Below are 18,596 nucleotides of genomic sequence, written 5' to 3'. Positions count from 1 at the left end.
CAGCATCATCCGCATATTCCTCCAGAGAGATTTCTTCATATACACTTCAACCGCTGGGAGCACAACTTTTAGCGCAGAAACTGCTGCTGATTCAATATCAGCTGTGACACTTATAGGATTGTCTTCTGATATGTTACCGGGAACACTGTCGAAAAGATCAACGTATGTCTGTTTTTGGTTATTTGATAAGAATACGAAGACAACTGGACAAATGTTTGTTTCGTTCTCTGAATTTTCAAATTCTGCATGGATTGTAGGATAAGGTAAGATAGGGTAAGGGTAAATGAATAATTTCAACTTTTTGGGCCACAGATGACTAGAAAATACTTTATTACTCATGTTTGATTGTAATGGTGAATGTATCAAAGTTACAAGTTTTGTATGATAATAGTACATTCCTTCAAGATCTATTCTTCTTCATTGTAAACAGCGAAATTTAAAATTTGAAATAACGGAAAAATTATATCTATGGCATGGCAAAACGCTGCTAATTTCAAAAACGTTTTATTAAGGTAGTATTTTCTGGTGCTATAGACTTACGTCAGCTGAATGGCCATTATCAAGCTATCTGCAAACACTTATTCAGAATATGGAAATTACACTTTTTAACTGCTTTAATAGTTGTTACACGCATTTTCCACAGCGGAATTGGTTGTGACCAACAGCTTCCACTGCACACCTTGCACGTATCACACTCTATTGATTCCCCTTCCTTCGTAATATTTAATGTTGGAGATACCACATGGTATGTTTCATTCCTGCGACTCATTTTCAGGTGATGGTGATGGTGATGGTGAAGATGAATCCTCTTCTGGATTAGAAGGTTCCTCTTGAACCTTCATCTTTGAGAGTTTTCAAAATGCAATTTTCTCTTCTTTCATGTAAGATTAGATGAACTTGTGAAGTCAGATGGCAAGCTGAATTTTTCTCCCTCCTCGGACATATGGTACTGGTGGTGGAGTTAGCAAAACAGATGAAAATAATGATGCTGAGCTCTGACTTTTCGCATTTCTTGGAGGACTGAGGTTACTTGTAATTCTGTGGGAACACAGCGTGACTCATCATTCAGGAATGACAAAGGAAGGAGTTTCTATGATGGTATTTTGTTGGGGCAGAAGGGTAAAATTCCTGTGGACTCTATAATTCCTTCACAGCATTTTCCTGTATTAGCTCCACCTCTACAGGCGACGTCGACAGTGTTACGAAAAAGAAATTTTCTACTGGACGCTGAGTGGTTATTGTGTATAATTAGGCTACATAAATTCTTTACTAAAGAAGAAATAATATATATTCAGGAAGCCTCACGGAAAGTGATTAGCCGGTCGCTGTGGCCGAGCGGTTCTAGGCGCTTCAGTTCGAAACCGCGCTGCTGCTATGGTCGCAGGTTCGAATCCTGCCTCGGGCATGCGTGTGTATGATGTCCTTAGGTTAGTTAGGTTCAAGTAGATCAAGTCTAGGGGACTGATGACCTCAGATGTTAAGTCCCATAGTGCTTAGAGCCATTTGAAGAGTGATTCACATTGCCTCATTCTCCTATTATTATTTCAATGTAATCAGTTGTTCGTCAACGGCCTTGCCGCAGTGGTAACGCTGGTTCCCGCCAGATCACCGAAGTTAAGCGCTGTCGGGCAGGGCTAGCACTTGGATGGGTAACCATACGGTCTGTCGAGCGCTGTTGGCAAGCGGGGTGCGTTCTGACCTTGTGAGGCAAACTGAGGAGCTACTTGATTGAGAAGTAGCGGCTCCGGTCTCGGAAACTGACATACGGCCGGGAGAGCGGTGTGCTGACCACATGACCCTCCATATCCGCATCCAGTGACGCCTGTGGTCTGAGAGTGACACGGCGGTCGGTCGGTACTGTGGGCCTTCATGGCCTGTTCGGGAGGAGTTTAGTTTTTTTTTTAATCAGTTGTTCAGATTTATAACAGATGTCACTAGTTGTTTTATTGACGGATGTGGTTGATGGTATACAACTGATATCAGAAAGATTTAAAACTAGCTTCCATGTATTTCAACAATAGACCTTATTTTAAATAGATTCAATGTTGCACGGGGGTTGTTATTAGCAATACTGTCTTCCCTCTTCTATCTCCTGCTGGATGGTTGCCGTCTGGATTAAATATACGAGGGGCGTTCAGGAAGCAATGCAACACGTTTTTTTCTCGGCCAGTTTCGACTGAAAACATGTGGAGTTTTTTTGTGAGACATTGTGGAACATTTCCACTTCAGCCCCCACAGTTTCATGAAGCTCGAATACGTAGCGTCGCTATAACTAGCGTACGAAATGGCGTCTTTAACGAAAGTGCATTCCAAGCAGAGAGCTTTCGGCGGAAATCTAGAGCATCGCGGATACTCATAGGCACTTGCAGAATGTCTACGGATATGTTGCAGTGAACAAAAGCATGGTGAGTCGTTGGCCGAGCCATCTGTCATCATAGCAACAAGATCAAGCAATGCAAGCCTGTCCGATCTCCTGCATCCCTGCCAGCCATACACAGCTGTCACTCCTGCAGTGGCGGAATGTACAGACACTCTCATTCGAGGTCATCTACATCTACGTGATTACTCTGCTATTCACAATAAAGTGCCTGCCACAGGGTTCAATGAACCACCATCAAGCTGTCGCTCTACCGTTCTACTCTCGAACGGCACGCAGGAAAAACGAACACTTAAATTTTTTTGTGCGAGCCCTGATCATTTCTCCCTGTGTAGGTGGGTGCCAACAGAATGTTTTCGCAATCGGAGGAGAAAACTGATGATTGAAATTTCATGAGAAGATCCCGTCGCAACGAAAAACGCCTTTGTTTTAATTATTGCCACTCCAATTCACGTATCATGTCTGTGGCACTATCTCCCCTATTTCGCTATAATACAAAACGAGCTGCCCTTCTTTGTACTTTTTCGATGTCATCCGTCAGTCCCACCTGATGCGGATCCCACACCGCACAGCAGTACTCCAGAGTAGGGCGGACAAGCGTGGTGTAAGCAGTCTCTTTGATAGACCTGTTGCACCTTCTAAGTGTTCTGCCAATGAATCGCAGTCTTTGGTTTGCTCTACCCACAATATTATCTATGTGATCGTTCCAATTTAGGTTATTTGTAATTGTAATCCCTAAGTATTTAGATGAATTTACTGCCCTCAAATTTGTGTGACTTATCGCGTAATCGAAATTTAGCTGATTTCTTTTAGTGCTTATGTGAATAACTTCCCACTTCTCGCACCATACAGTTATCTTATCTAAATCATTTTCCAAGTTGTTTTGATCATCTGATGACTTTACAAGACGGTAAATGACAGCATCATCTGCAAACAATCTAAGACGGCTACTCAAATTGTCTCCTATGTCGTTAATATAGATCAGGAACAACGGATCACAGTCAAACACCTTCACGACAATGCAAGATCCCACACAACTTTCCACATCCAAGAGGAGCTCACAAAACTTCCTTGGAGTATTCTTCCACATCCATCCTACAGCCCAGGCCTCCAACTTCCAACTTCAATCTGTTTAGCCCAAGGAAGGATGCACTCCATGGGAAGCAATAGTTGGATGATAGGGTGGTTACTGAAGCAGCAGGACTTTGGTTCTGACGTCAACCAGTAGAGTCGTACCAAGCTGGCATACAGGCCCCACAGTAACCAGGCGAATGGCAGTCACAATGAACGAAGGTTATGTTGAAAATAGGGTTTTATAGCTAAAACAGTGTGGATTAATATGGCATATTGGGAATCCTGAACAAAACCAAGTTGCTTGCAGAAAAATTTGTTGCATTAGTTACTGAACGCCCCTTGTATTGGGAAAAAGCTTCTTGCTGCTTGTGCACGACATTCCTGTCAACGGTTCTGTAACATAATGGCGCCCCAACTGCGACACGGGCTGAGCAGTAGAGTATTTTCTTACTACCATCCAGGTACATCATGATTCAGAAAGCCCTACCCTACCCTATATTTGAGAAAACTTCTCGCTACGGCATCTGAATGTCTCATCCATAAAAGAGTCTTATTTACTCTTTAGAGCGTCTCTTCCTACTATTCCTGTTCCCCAAATTTCCAAATTTGCCGTCACTCATAATTTGTACACCTGCATGAAGATCAATTTCTTGCTACGATTCTGTCTGATTTCCTCTCGATTTGACCTCTTCGTTACTTGCTTTTCTGACATTTCAGTAACGAAATGGAACCCTTGACTGTGCAGGTCACCTTGAGAAATCGAATTTTCTTCTGCTCGTGTCATCTTTTCCGCCTGATCCCACCTGCTTCAGAGTAATTCTCGGCAATAGTCTGATTTAGAACAGCGTCAAATCACAGTCCTGCATACTTAGGTTCTCTTTATGATATACACTACTGGCCATTAAAATTGCTACACCAAGAAGAAATGCAGATGATAAACGGGTATTCATTAAACAAATATATTATACTACAACTGACATGTGATTACATTTTCACGCAATTTGGGTGCATAGATCCTGAGAAATCAGTACCCAGAACCACCACCTCTGGCTGTAATAACGGCCTTGATGCACCTGGGCATTGAGTCAAACAGAGCTTGGATGGCGTGTACAGGTACAGCTGCCCATGCAGCTTCAACACGATACCACAGTTTGTATGTAGGCTGTTTATGTTTTCTTTATGTAAGTAGGCTGTTTATGTTTTCTTATTGGCAACGTTACGTAGCGCTCTGTACGAAAATCACTGGCTGTGCTGTGTGCAGTCTGTGGCTAGTTTGCATTGTTGTCTGCCATTGTAGTGTTGGGCAACGGCAGCTGGATGTGAACAGCGCGTAGCGTTGCACAGTTGGAGGTGAGCCGCCAGCAGTGGTGGATGTGGGGAGAGAGATGGCGGAGTTTTGTAATTTGTCATGAACTGCTATATATATTATGACTATTAAGGTAAATACATTGTTTGTTCTCTATTAATATCTTTCATTTGCTAACTATCCCTATCAGTAGTTAGTGCCTTCTGTAGTTTGAATCTTTTATTTATCTGGCAATAGTGGCGCTCGCTGTATTGCAGTAGTTCCAGTAATGAAGATTTTTGTGAGGTAAGTGATTTGTGAAAGGTATAGGTTAATGTTAATCAGGGCCATTCTTTTGTAGGAATTTTTGAAAGTCAGATTGCGTTGCGCTAAAAGTTATTGTGTGTCAGGTTAAGCACAGTCCTGAATAATTTGTTCTAAAGGGGACGTTTCATATGTCGACCCTTAGCCTAGGATACCTCACTGGAATCTTCTGATTTTTTCCTTGTAGTTTGTGTAATTAGCGTAGATTTTGTTTATTGCTAGCGTGTAATTGTAGAGAGAATCTCCTTTGTAGTTGCAGTCTTTCATTGTTGTACAGTAAAACAGTTGTGACATGCATGTAGATCTGCACCAAGTATTTAAGTAGACATAATTTCCATTTCTATGTTAATGTGTTATCTTATTTTACTCTTCAAATTGTGCTTTTCTGTGTTATCGTGTGAAATATTGTGACAATAATGGCGTGTGAAAAACGTAACACTAGGCTCCAAAGTAAACTGAGAAATAATAGTGACGACGAGCGTAGCTTATCAGCGCCGCCGAGTAATGAATTTACTAATGTTCAAAGTAGTAATTTGGTAACTGTGCATAGGGAAATGGAGCGGGCGTCAAATAATGGTGTAGACAGTGAAACAGGTAGTAAACAGGGAAGCATTATCGATCGATCGGTCGGCAACAGCTCGCCTCAGGAATCGGGAATGACAGAACACAATATTGCAAATACTGTAGACTCAGGTTTTGGGTTCTCACCGTTTTTTCAAATGAGTCAAGACACATTTTCCGCTTGTCAAAATGTGAATGTTGCCGGTGCAAATTCACTGCCGAAAAGCACTGAGGAACATGTTTCAGACACCAGTGCATTGTTATTACAATTAATACAACAAATGGGACAAACACAGCAAAAGCTTCAAAAGTTCGACACAATGGAACAACACCAGAGACAAACACAGCAACAGTTAGACGCAATGGAACAAAATCTTCACACCACGCTTGAACAAACACGTGAGGATTTAACTACTGAGTTACATAACATTGAATCAAAATGTCAAAAAGTCTGTAATGACGTAAAAACACAAATTTGTGAGCATTTTCAACCTATTTTTTTCGCGGCATGAAAATTCATTATAGAATCACGAAGCAGCCATAAAAGAACTCCAAACTATTGTTCATGAAAATCACGACACCTTGCAAGCTAAAATTGACTCAGTTGCATCTGCCGATTCGGTTACGCAACTTGCAAAAACTCAAGAAAACTTAAAGGACACAGTAGATACGATTTCAACACAAATGGACACTCTGAAACTTGGTTCAGAAAAACACACTGAGGAAATAAGTACACTATCGGAGAAAGAAGCCGAACTTTCGGATCAGGTCACTAACTTATCTACAAAGGTAGATGATGATCTGAATGACACAAGACCCGTAGCCTTCACTGACACAGAAGAGTATGAACAAATAAGAAAATTCAAACAAAATCAAAATCAAATCAATACACAGTACAAAAGAGAAATCCGGGAAGTACAAGATCAGTTGACACAGGTAATACAAGAATTACGTATTTCAGAGGACACTCGCGCCCCAATACGGGAAGAGGGACATAGAAATACGGAAAAGCCACAAAATAATAACACAGGGAATTTCGGTAATTATGAAAGGAATTGGCAAGGTACACCGAATTTTGAGATGGAACCGCCGACACGACGTAACAATGACCGATATGCTACTCGCCGACACGATGATTTTGACTATAAGCTGTTCATTACTACACGTAAATTCAAAACGTTTAAGAATTCTGCCAACGACATTCATCCACAATCGTGGCTCCATCAATTCTCTCATTGTTTCCCTCCCAACTGGTCATTGGAGCACAGGTTAGAATTTATGTGTGGCTACTTAGAGAATGAACCAGCTGTGAGAATGCGATCGGTCATTCACGATTGCCACAGTGAAGGAGAATTTTACCATGCCTTCCTCTCAGCATATTGGTCACAAGCTACACAAGACCGAGTAAAACATAGCATCATCATGATGAAACACTTTGAACAATCTGAATTTTCCAGTCTTGTCAAATATTTTGAAGACATGTTGCACAAGAATCAGTACCTGTCAAACCCATACAGCCCCTCAGAACTCATCCGCATTTGCTTAATCAAATTGCCTGAACATTTACGGCATATTATTTCGGCAGGACGTTGCAAAGACGACCTTGAAGCTTTTCAGGGACTCTTACAAGAATTAGAAATTGACACAGACAGTCGCGGGATGCGAAAACAGGAAGACAATCACTACAGGTCACATCCGTCACAATTCCGTGACGACAGAAACAATAACTGGACACGACAAGTCTATTCTTACAACGCAAATCGTGACCAAAACAGACACCACCCATATGACAACCACTGGCAGAGTAATAATAGTTACAGAGAAAGATCGCACTTCCGTAGTAATGAATATGACAGAGACAATCATAGAAACAGACAATTTGGCAACCAGAACTATTATTATCACGGGAGACAGAATAACTTCAGACGCAACGGTCCAGCGCGCAGTTACGATTCAGGGAGAAATTCTCCATCACGTGACCGACAGGAAAGAAACTATGGAAACTACCGACAAAACGACAGACGTGAATTTCATCAGAACTGGTGGCGTTCTAACAGAGCAGAGCCCACTCGGCAAGGCGAATTTGTAGAAGTTAGGCCTCCTAATCCCAGTAACGACGCGCACCAACAAAGAAACAAATGAATCACACCGCAGGCAGCCACTTGCGCCCGCTGGCTCAGGGAAAAATAACATTGACGCTAACCTTGAGCAAAATTCCAGTATTCTTTACCGTCGAATACCACATGATAATTGCGTTAAAGTTGAAACTCTGCGTATTAGGAAGAGCAAAGGTTTACACCACATTTCACATGTAAAACCGTTTATTGAAAAATAATCTGCTTTTTAACTTTGTCTTTGCCATAAAACGTTTCACTTCACGTTACTAGTATGCTTTAGAAACTGTTACCATGCAACAATGTTTAAAGTTAAATATCCAGTCTAGAACCAAGAGAACTTATTCAAACAGAAATTACGAATGCATTGTTATTGCGAACAGACGACACAGTGTTATTGTGTGTGTGCATTCTTGCTTGTTAGTTGCACGATTATGTAACGACTATAAGGCTCACATACTTGGAACGTTTACCGGCACTGCTAATGAAATTTTCATGCAACATTTTGGTTTGCTTGAGAGTGGATTCTGGATTTAAGGTACTTTCAGTGAGATACCAGATGAGACAATGGTTAGTTTATGTGACAGCTACACGATTTTATCACGACGCTACTAATGAGCGACAATTTACAATGTTGCTTTTGCGGTGTTTCTGTTTCATATCTGCACAGTTTTTCTGTATTATTCTGGGAAGTAAAACATGTTTTAGTAGTAACTTTTGTGGTATAGCTACAATGAGACAGCCTCTTTCGTAGCACAACAATACGTTACAGTACAGTACGTTCTTCACCACGACAATAAGCGTAATAACTAAGATATCTATACGCAAAGCATTTCACTTTTGTTTATCATGAGGTAAGTACATTGACTTCTGCAGAACTTAGCTTTCAGAGGACGATAACTACGACACTTCCACAGAGATTATCTTACAGCAAGACGCATATTTAGCGCTACAGGACACGTATTTGAGTGATTAATTTTGTACTTAAAACATTTATTTTTAAAGATTTTTGAATTACAAAGAAAGTTTTCCGTGATACATTTCATTCCATTGCTGTAATCTGTAACACTTGAGGGTATAATTACAATAATCCTCAGGGGGGTACACGCCTACTTTGTGTACCATGTGTTTGGCAAGCACAAGGAGCCCTAGCTAATATGGTATTTGCTTATACAACTTTACACATCGGTACCATATTTCTCTAACACACAAATTACACAGCTATCTGATCATTTAACAGAGACACAAACATCTTTTTACTACGTCAGTGACACATGTTTACGCAATTACACAGTTGGGTAACTTCACACTTATGAAATTGTATTTTGTCTGTACTGTGTGAACTCTTCATATTTTTTTCGGAACCATTGTGAAACAATGAGAGCTTTGAATGATGTATTTGGTATGAGATCATGATTTTTAAAGTACGTTTGAGGCAGATGACACTATTGAAATGAGCAGAGAATATTTTTTATTGTTTGAAATTATTGCAGAAAGCTACGACTTTTTTGAGATTTGACTGAGGTGTTATGATGTTATTTTTACGACGACGATGTGTATTATGCTGTTGAGGTATGTTTATGGCAATAAGATGATGCTACCATATATGAGGAATGTGATTACGTGTTTATATGTATATGAATAATGAATAGAAGTTAGGGACTCTTGACTTGTGAAAAAGGATGTTGGAAACCAAGAATCGTACTTTAAGAGTTATGAAATGTGTGTAAATGCGTGAATGTATCACAATGCCGGCGAAAATTTTTTTGGACACTTATATTCATAGGATTTTGTTTCTACACATTTGCAACGTAAGTTCTCGACCTGTGAAATTTTTATATGAGACTGTCACTGTAGCGGAAACTGCTGTCGTAAATATTTCCGTAAGAAAGTTAAGACCACCTGCACGTGCGTCGTGGGCACACAGCTGTGTCAGACACCTGGAGAACAAGCCTTTTCAGACGCTCAGGTAGAAAAGAAAAAAAAAGGGAGGCCATTATCCTCGCTTTTGACATACCTTTGTACAAAGCACCGCAAACACGACACGCTTACATCTGCACACCTGATTATGACAAGCGACTTTCTCTAGAATTGAGGGAATTTTTACTGCGTTATGAAATGTCATATGGCTAATGAATGATGTTTCATGCCGTCCTTTGTACATATTTGCTCATTTTCTTTAATATCTAGTTTCTAGCTGCACTGCAGCATTGGTTAAAATAAAATTTAATGTATGTACTAATATAGTTATTTTATGCCTACAGATCCAGTCAATAAGAAATTTATGATCTACTTCCAAGAAAACGAGGGCACATAAATATACATTTCCCTTCACAGGAATTGCATAAATAATTTCTTTACGATTTGGTAACTTATCTGCTAGTGTAAGTTCTCGTGATGCATCACTCTAGTGTTAAGATGTGACATAGGTATTAGACATGGCCATTTTAGTGTAATATTTTTTTCTGCTTGAGCTATGTCATGTTTAGATATAAGTTTTGTTGTTTGGTGCTGCTGTTTGCCAGGCATAGTGTTACTGAATTTGACTTTGTGTTACTCTTCTAAGCTAGTTTTCCTTGTTTGATGCACATTGCCTTAGATTAGTTGTAATATTACAATTGCTTTGCTAATTTCTTAATGCTGCTTGCTTCGCAAATCTGCGTTTTTTTCATTGCTGTTTATATTAATTGTTTTATGTGATGCTGCATTGCTTCGTCCCTTGGTATATATATCTGAGCTCAGTAGATTTAAGTTAGCTTAAGAGGGGTAGACTATATAAGAAACTAACTATGATGACTTGGAAGAAATATATTGAGAAGCTATATAAAAATGGTTTGGGCAAAAAAAAAAAAAAAAAAAAAGAGGATACTGTACAGTGGAGAAAAACTATTTTTGACAGAGGATGTGAACAGAATACAGAAGGCAGGCTTAGATAGGACTTTTGGGAATAATGATGAATGAAGGGAGATCTCCAAGAAGCAAAGAAAGTTTTGTTTGCAAAATACTGCAATGAAACAAACCCTGTCCTTTCCTTTTGTGTTATCCCACTATGTGTTTGGGTACCCATGTGTAATTATGTTCTTCCTGTCTTTATATGTTTATCTGATAAGACTTATGTTGTAGAATTTTTCTAATACTCAGCTACATTCACTATGATGAGGAATACTGTTATCCTCAAATATACTTTGCATTAATAATATGGTATTTTCTTTGTAAAGATGTTTAGACATTATGTATTCTGTTCTGTTTTAATGCTCATGTGTGAAGTTGATGTTTCGCAAGTGATTCTGATCTTTTATGTATTTACTTATGTCATAATTCCTGTAACACTGATGTATATGTTTGTTTCTATTCTTTTGTAAAGCCTGTACTACAAATGTTATCTGTATTGTTATGTTCTTTAATGACGTATTTTGTACCTTTGTAATCGTATTCTTATGTTATAAAATTGTAATTGACACCAGTTCATCAAATTAAGTAACTTGTAAGCATTCATTTCACTGCACATATTTCTGTTGGTCATAGTATATGGACAATATGTGAGAAGTAGGGGCTGATAGTGTTTGCACGTGTGTTGATAATTCAGCAAGGGACTGGATAACAGCATTGCTGGTTCTCAGGACACTTCCAAAAAACTTTGTGAGTGCACAAGTGGTGGTTATGGACTTGCGCTATTATCCGCACGACTCTTCAATGGTGATTGTGCACCTGCACAGTCGCAACGGATGGCTGCTAGCCGTCTCTACAAGGACTACAGTGGGTCTGCTCTGTGATGACCTACCTACCAATCTTCTTCAAAACGTCGAATGACTCTGCTGTGGGTTTGCTCTGTTGTGGCCCATTACCTGTCAGCATGTCAAGAGTCAGCACTATTTTTCAGTTGGAAGGATAACACTACTTCTTCAAGACTGCATGGAAATCCACTACTTCCGTGTGCATTGTCTTTTACTGCTCAGACTTTGAGAAAACAAACTGCAGGTTTACTCTTATGATGAATGATCAGGACTGTCTTTATGGACTGTGAGAAAATTTTAGCTTTTGACCAACATTGTATCAATAAGTGTGTGCATTTGATTTCTTTGTTATTGTATTTATGAAAAATTTTATCAAATCATTATTGGCCACTGGCCAAAAATATTTGTAAAATTTTTTGTGGGGAGCGTGGGGGCTATGTAAGTAGGCTGTTTATGTTTTCTTTATGTAAGTAGGCTGTTTATGTTTTCTTATTGGCAACGTTACGTAGCGCTCTGTACGAAAATCACTGGCTGTGCTGTGTGCAGTCTGTGGCTAGTTTGCATTGTTGTCTGCCATTGTAGTGTTGGGCAGCGGCAGCTGGATGCGAACAGCGCGTAGCGTTGCACAGTTGGAGGTAAGCCGCCAGCAGTGGTGGATGTGGGGAGAGAGATGGCGGAGTTTTGTAATTTGTCATGAACTGCTATGTATATTATGACTATTAAGGTAAATACATTGTTTATTCTCTATTAATATCTTTCATTTGCTAACTATCCCTATCAGTAGTTAGTGCCTTCTGTAGTTTGAATCTTTTATTTAGCTGGCAATAGTGGCGCTCGCTGTATTGCAGTAGTTCCAGTAATGAAGATTTTTGTGAGGTAAGTGATTTGTCCTAGGTATAGGTTAATGTTAGTCAGGGCCATTCTTTTGTAGGAATTTTTGAAAGTCAGATTGCGTTGCGCTAAAAGTTATTGTGTGTCAGGTTAAGCACAGTCCTGAATAATTTGTTCTAAAGGGGACGTTTCAAGTTCATCAAGAGTAGTGACTGGCGTATTGTGACGAGCCAGTTGCTAGGCCACCACTGACCAGACATTTTCAATTGGTGAGAGATCTGGAGAGTGTGCTGGCCAGGGCAGCAGTCGAACATTTTCTGTATACAGAAAGGCCCGTACAGGACCTGCAACATGCGGTCGTGCATTATCCTGCTGAAATGTAGGGTTTCGCAGGGATCGAATGAAGGGTAGAGTCACGGGTCGTAACACATCTCAAATGTAACGTCCACTGTTCAAAGTGCCGTCAATGGAAACAAGAGGTGACCGAGAAGTGTAGCCAATGACACCCCATACCATCACGCCGGATGATACGCCAGTATGGCGATGACGAATACGCGCTTCCAATGTGCCTTCACTGCGATGTCGCCAAACTCGGATGTGACCATCATAATGCTGTAAACAGAATCTGGATTCATCTGAAAAAATGACGATTTGCCATTCGTGCACCCAGGTTCGTCGTTTAGTACACCATCGCAGGCGCTCCTGTCTGCGATGCAGCGTCAAGGGTAACTGCAGCCATGGTCTCCGAGCTGATAGTCCATGCTGCTGCAAACGTCGTCGAACTGTTCGTGCAGATGGTTATTGTGTTGCAAACGTCCCCATCTGTTGACTCAGGAATCGAGACGTGGCTGCACGATCCGTTATAGCCATGCGGATAAGATGCCTGTCATCTCGACTGTTAGTGATACGAGGCCGTTGGGATCCAGCACGGCGTTCCGTATTACCCTCCTGAACCCATCGATTCCATATTCTGCTAACAGTCATTAGATTTCGACCAACGCGAGCAGCAATGTCGCGATACGATAAGCCGCAATCGTGATAGGCTACAATCCGACCTTTATCAAAGTCGGAAACGTGATGGTACGCATTTCTCCTCCTTACACGAGACATCACAACAACGTTTCACCAGGCAACGCCGGTCAACTGCTGTTTGTGTATGAGAAATCGGTTGGAAAATTTTCTCATGTCAGCACCTTGTAGATGTCGTCACCGGCGCCAACCTTGTGTGAATGCTCTGAAAAGCTAATTATTTGCATATCACAGCATCTTCTTCCTCTCGGTTAAATTTCGCGTCTGTAGCACGTCATCTTCGTGGTGTAGCAATTTTAATGGTCAGTAGTGTACGAGTAAACCTCACAGTGGCTTACCATTGACGGTTTATGACGCCTCAAATATCGAAACTACAAGCACACAAACGCATAAGTCATTGAAAATGAACACTATGGAAGTTAGAGCCGAACTGACAGTGACTGCCAAGTTGTCATCCTCTGCGGGAACGGAAGGCTACTTTCGAAGTAAAGGTAGACTGTGATTCATAGAGAGTGTGGACACAGAGTCAAAGTGTGCGGGTAGACTGTGTATATGTAAGCAGGTAGTTTCCACGAATACTGGACGCAGTTTAACTGACCTCTGTATCACTGAAAATTTCACTCGCCGCAGTTTTCATCAGGCCGTTCCTGCTCACGGCTTAATGGGCTCTGTCCTGTCAAAAGCACATCAACCAGCCACTGACAAGCTAATACATGGGCAGTAAACTTACAAGATGAGTGTCGGGTCTTATCAGTGACGCTTGGTTTCAAAGGCCGACAGTCATTGAATACAGCTCCAGAACCTGTTTCCGAGCGAATATTCCGAAGACAGCTGCACGTAATGGACATTTGCAGTCTGGTGCCTCACAAAAGGCCATTACCAATTTTTTGTCATCAGTTTTCTGAATAGTTTGATGCACCCTGCCACGAATTCCTCCCACCTGTGCCAGTCTATTCATCTCAGAGCAGCATATTCACCCTACATCCTGAATTATGTGTTGGATGTATTCCAGTCTCCATCTTTCCCTACAGTTCTTACCAAATATAAGTTCCCTCTAGTACCACAGAAGTTACTTACTTCCTGACATCTTAAACAGTGTCCAATCATCCTGTCCCTTCCTCATGTCAATGCTTTCTATATTTTTCTTCCTTCGCCGATTCTGCAGAGAACCTCCTCATTCCTTATGCTATCAGTCCACTTAATTTACAACATTTTTCCATGCTAACACATCTCAGACGCTTTGATTCTCCTCTGTTTTGGCTTTCCCACAGTCCATGAGTCATTACCATACAACGGTGTCCTCCAGACATACATTCTCAGAAATTTCTTCCTGAGATTAAGGCCAATGTTTGATACCAGTAAACGTCTCTTGGCCAGAAATGCGCTCTTCGGCTAGTCCGCTTTTTATGTCCTCCTTGCTTCATCTGGGATCAGTTATTTTGCTTCCAAGAAAGCAGAGGTCCTTAACTTCGTGATCATCAATTTTGATGTCAAGTTTCTTGCTATTCTCGTTTCTGCCACTTATTACTTTGTCTTTCTTCGATTTACTGTCGATCTCTACTCTTTACTCATTAGACTGTTCATTTCAGTCGACAGATCCTGTAATTCTTCTTCACTTTCACTGAAGATAATAATGTCATAAGCGGATCTTATCACTTATACCCTTCCACTGTGAATTTTAATTCCAGTCTTGAACCCCTCTGTTATTTCCGTCCTTTCTTCTTCGATGCTTGAACAGTAGGGACAAAAGGTAGCATCCCTGTCTTACAGCCTTTTTAATCTGAGCACTTCATTCTTAGTCTTCCAGTCTTACTGTTCTCTGTTGCATCTTGTACATATTGTATATTAACAGTCTTTCCCTCTAGCTTAATCCTATTGTTCTCAGAATGCTGAACATCCTGCATCATTTTACATTGTCGAGCGCATTTTCTAGGTCGACCAATACTATGAGCGTGTATTGACTTTTCTTCAATCTTGCTTTCATTGTGAATTGCAACGTGAGAACCGCATCTTGATGCCTCTATCTGCCATGCCAAACTGATCGCCATCTGTAAAGCTGATGTGCGATAGTTCTCGCGCTTTTAGTCTGGTGGTACGACACCAGTCTCATAGATCCTGAACTCCAACTTGAATAGTCGTTTGGTTGTCACTTCTCCCAATGATTTTGGAAATTTCGACAGAATGTTATCTGTCTCTTTTGCCTAATTTTATTTCAAGTGTTGCAGAGCTCTTTGAAATTCTGACTCTAATACTGGATTGCCTATGTCCTTCACATCGACTCCATTTTTTTCTCTCACATCATCAGACAAGTCTTGCTCCTCACAGAGGCCTTCGTTGTACTCTTCCTGCCTATTCACTCTCCGCTCTGCTTTTAACAGTGAAAGTCCCAGTGCATTCTTGATGTTACCACGCTTGCTTTTAATTTTATCGAAGTTCGTTTTGACTTTTCTTTATGCTTGCAAGGTGGCAGACTGAATGAATGTCAATTTTGCACCTTACATGAGAGTTTTTACACAACTTAACAAGGAGATGAATATGTCACCTTACATACTTCAGCGATAGTGAGCAGATTTGCCTATCAAAATGTACAGTATGTAATTCAAAGAGATGACACTCAATTCGACGGTATTAACTTACTGAACCCAAATCCTGCATGTCAATGAGCAAAAGGTGAAGAAAGCTGCTGGAGGAAACGTTTTAGTTTGGGGGCAGACGCGAGTTGCGCCGTCGCAGCCTGAGTACGATGGTACGCTTCTAAACGGGGGTTGGTGACCCGTGGCGAGAGGGACAATGAACGCGCTGGGCGATACATTGAGGAGAGCTGGTAGTGGGCCAGAACTGCTTGCGATGGAAAAATTCTTTAGAAAACTGCGTCGGGGAATTTTCAGATGTGTGCAAACAGACCAGTGACGCAGTTGAAATGCTCGTGGTACGCTCGTGACGTGTACATGTAACTTTTATTCGCCAGGGGAGGGCAAAAAATGCCGGATTGGCTGAAATAAACTTGGAATGAGTAAAAGTGGCGATATTTCGACGCAGTTTAAAGGTAGGCCTTTGCGACTGGTAGGGGTAGTTTGCACAAAATGAAAGGAATGCTCTCATTGGTCTGAAAACACTGTGACGTGAAACATGAAAAGACACAGGTGGGGGACAGTTTGCTACGAAAAACACAATACTGAAAACTTCGTGGAATCTCCTCTGAACCAGTGTCAAGTGTAGAACAGAGCGCATCACGCTCCGTATGACGCTAAAAGAGGAATTTTGCGTGAACACTGCGTTCACTTTAGCTGAAGAATCGTTGAGCTCCAATAACGGGGAAACAAAACAGATATGTAGATAATTGTTCTTGCAAGACCTGAGAGAGCATTGAAATATACACACTGCACCATCTGTGGACGTGTATATCGCCATATTTTCCAGACTAGGGATGAGTGCAAGTTTTTTCGCTTAACGAGTAACATAGGACAGTTTCACGTGATAATATCAGTAAAGATTTTGATTAGCTTTTTATAGGATTTTCAGAGGGCGAGAGCAGCCATGCAGCTAACAGCACATCGCAGCTAAAAGGTTACCAGTGGCAGAGGCGTAAGCTTGTTGGTTCACCAGCTTGCGTCCACTGTGAACTCGAGCAACCTTGAGTAATCTTTTGCTCAGCTTGTCACAAAAACTAACCATCCTCCGTAGACTTGATTGTCATCCTAAATAGTACCGAAATTAGAACCGGAATCGGATGATTCGTCGTAATATTGGCCAACTTCACGGTGTAGTGACAAGAATAATCTTGTAGAGAACCTTCTATATAAATTTGATATTGTCGTGTTCAGGGTTATTTCTACTAAACAAGAAGTAATCCGTTATATTGACAGCTGACCTGTAAGTGTCATGTCACAATCTATGTAAATTCGTGTACTTCTTTGACACTAATTCTGAAATTAAACAAATTGTGTACAGCTAAACACCGACGTGCTCTGTCACAGAATAAGGGTCCACTCTTAAGCACATTCATCTATTCTGTAGACGCTAACGCTCTCACAGGGTGTTTTTGCTGATGTGTGACGAATGTAAAAGGGAGTGGAGTGTCAGGTGCTGAGTCTGTCCTCCTGACGATAATTTCTATTTCGATTTGTTCACATCTTTCCTTCACCCAGTTCGCCTTGGCTGCGCTGCACTTCCTGTTTACTTCATTCTTAAGTGATTTATAAAAATGGCTCTGAGCACTATGGGACTTAACATCTAAGGTCATCAGTCCCCTAGACTTAGAACTACTTAAACCTAACTAACCTAAGGACATCACACACATCCATGGCCGAGGCAGGATTCGAACCTGCGACCGTAGCAGCAGCGCGGTTCCGGACTGAAGCTCCTAGAACCGCCCGGTCACCGCGGCCGGCCGGGTGATTTATATTCCTTTATTCCTTTCTTCCCCTGAACCTCTTTGACTTCTTTCTTTCGTCAATAGACTGACGTATTTTTTCTGTTACCGAAGGTTTCATCGCAGTGCCTTCCTTGTACCTAAGTTCGTCTGTCCAACATCTGTGAGTGCCTGTTTTACCAATTTCCACTCCTCTTCAGCTTAACTGCCTGTTCTGCTACTCCTCGTCGCAACACCCACATCCTAGCGAATTTCAAACACTATTCATCATTCCTCCTCGCTTCCTTCCATAACGATTCTTCCTGCTGATTTTCTTAAATCTGCTCTACATCATCATCATCATCATCATCATCATCATCATCATTTAAGACTGATTATGCCTTTCAGCGTTCAGTCTGGAGCATAGCTCCCCTTATACAATTCCTCCATGATCCCCTATCCAGTGCTAACATTGGTGCATCTTGTGATGTTAAACCTATTACTTCAAAATCATTCTTAACCGAATCCAGATACCTTCTCCTCGGTCTGCCCCGACTCCTCCTACCCTCTACTGCTGAATCCATGAGTCTCTTGGGTAACCTTGCTTCTCCCATGCGTGTAACATGACCCCACCATCTAAGCCTGTTTGCCCTGACTGCTACATCTATAGAGTTCATTCCCAGTTTTTCTTTGATTTCCTCATTGTGGACACCCTCCTGCCATTGTTCCCATCTACTAGTACCTGCAATCATCCTAGCTACTTTCATATCCGTAACCTCAACCTTGTTGATAAGGTAACCTGAATCCACCCAGCTTTCGCTCCCATACAACAAAGTTGGTCGAAAGATTGAACGGTGCACTGATAACTTAGTCTTGGTACTGACATCCTTCTTGCAGAAGAGAGTAGATCGTAGCT

At 41.2% G+C, this 18,596-nt stretch overlaps 1 pseudogene; it reads left to right on the top strand.

Annotated features, from left to right (window-relative positions):
* Positions 1 to 16,967, top strand: part of LOC126092750 (probable ATP-dependent RNA helicase DDX17) — a 66,313-nt pseudogene extending 49,346 nt beyond the window's left edge.
* The last annotated feature ends 1,629 nt before the right edge of the window (positions 16,968 to 18,596 follow it).

This window comes from Schistocerca cancellata, chromosome 7 (assembly GCF_023864275.1).
Source record: "Schistocerca cancellata isolate TAMUIC-IGC-003103 chromosome 7, iqSchCanc2.1, whole genome shotgun sequence".
Classification (NCBI taxonomy): domain Eukaryota; kingdom Metazoa; phylum Arthropoda; class Insecta; order Orthoptera; family Acrididae; genus Schistocerca; species Schistocerca cancellata.
This window is presented reverse-complemented; position numbering and strand designations above follow the sequence as displayed.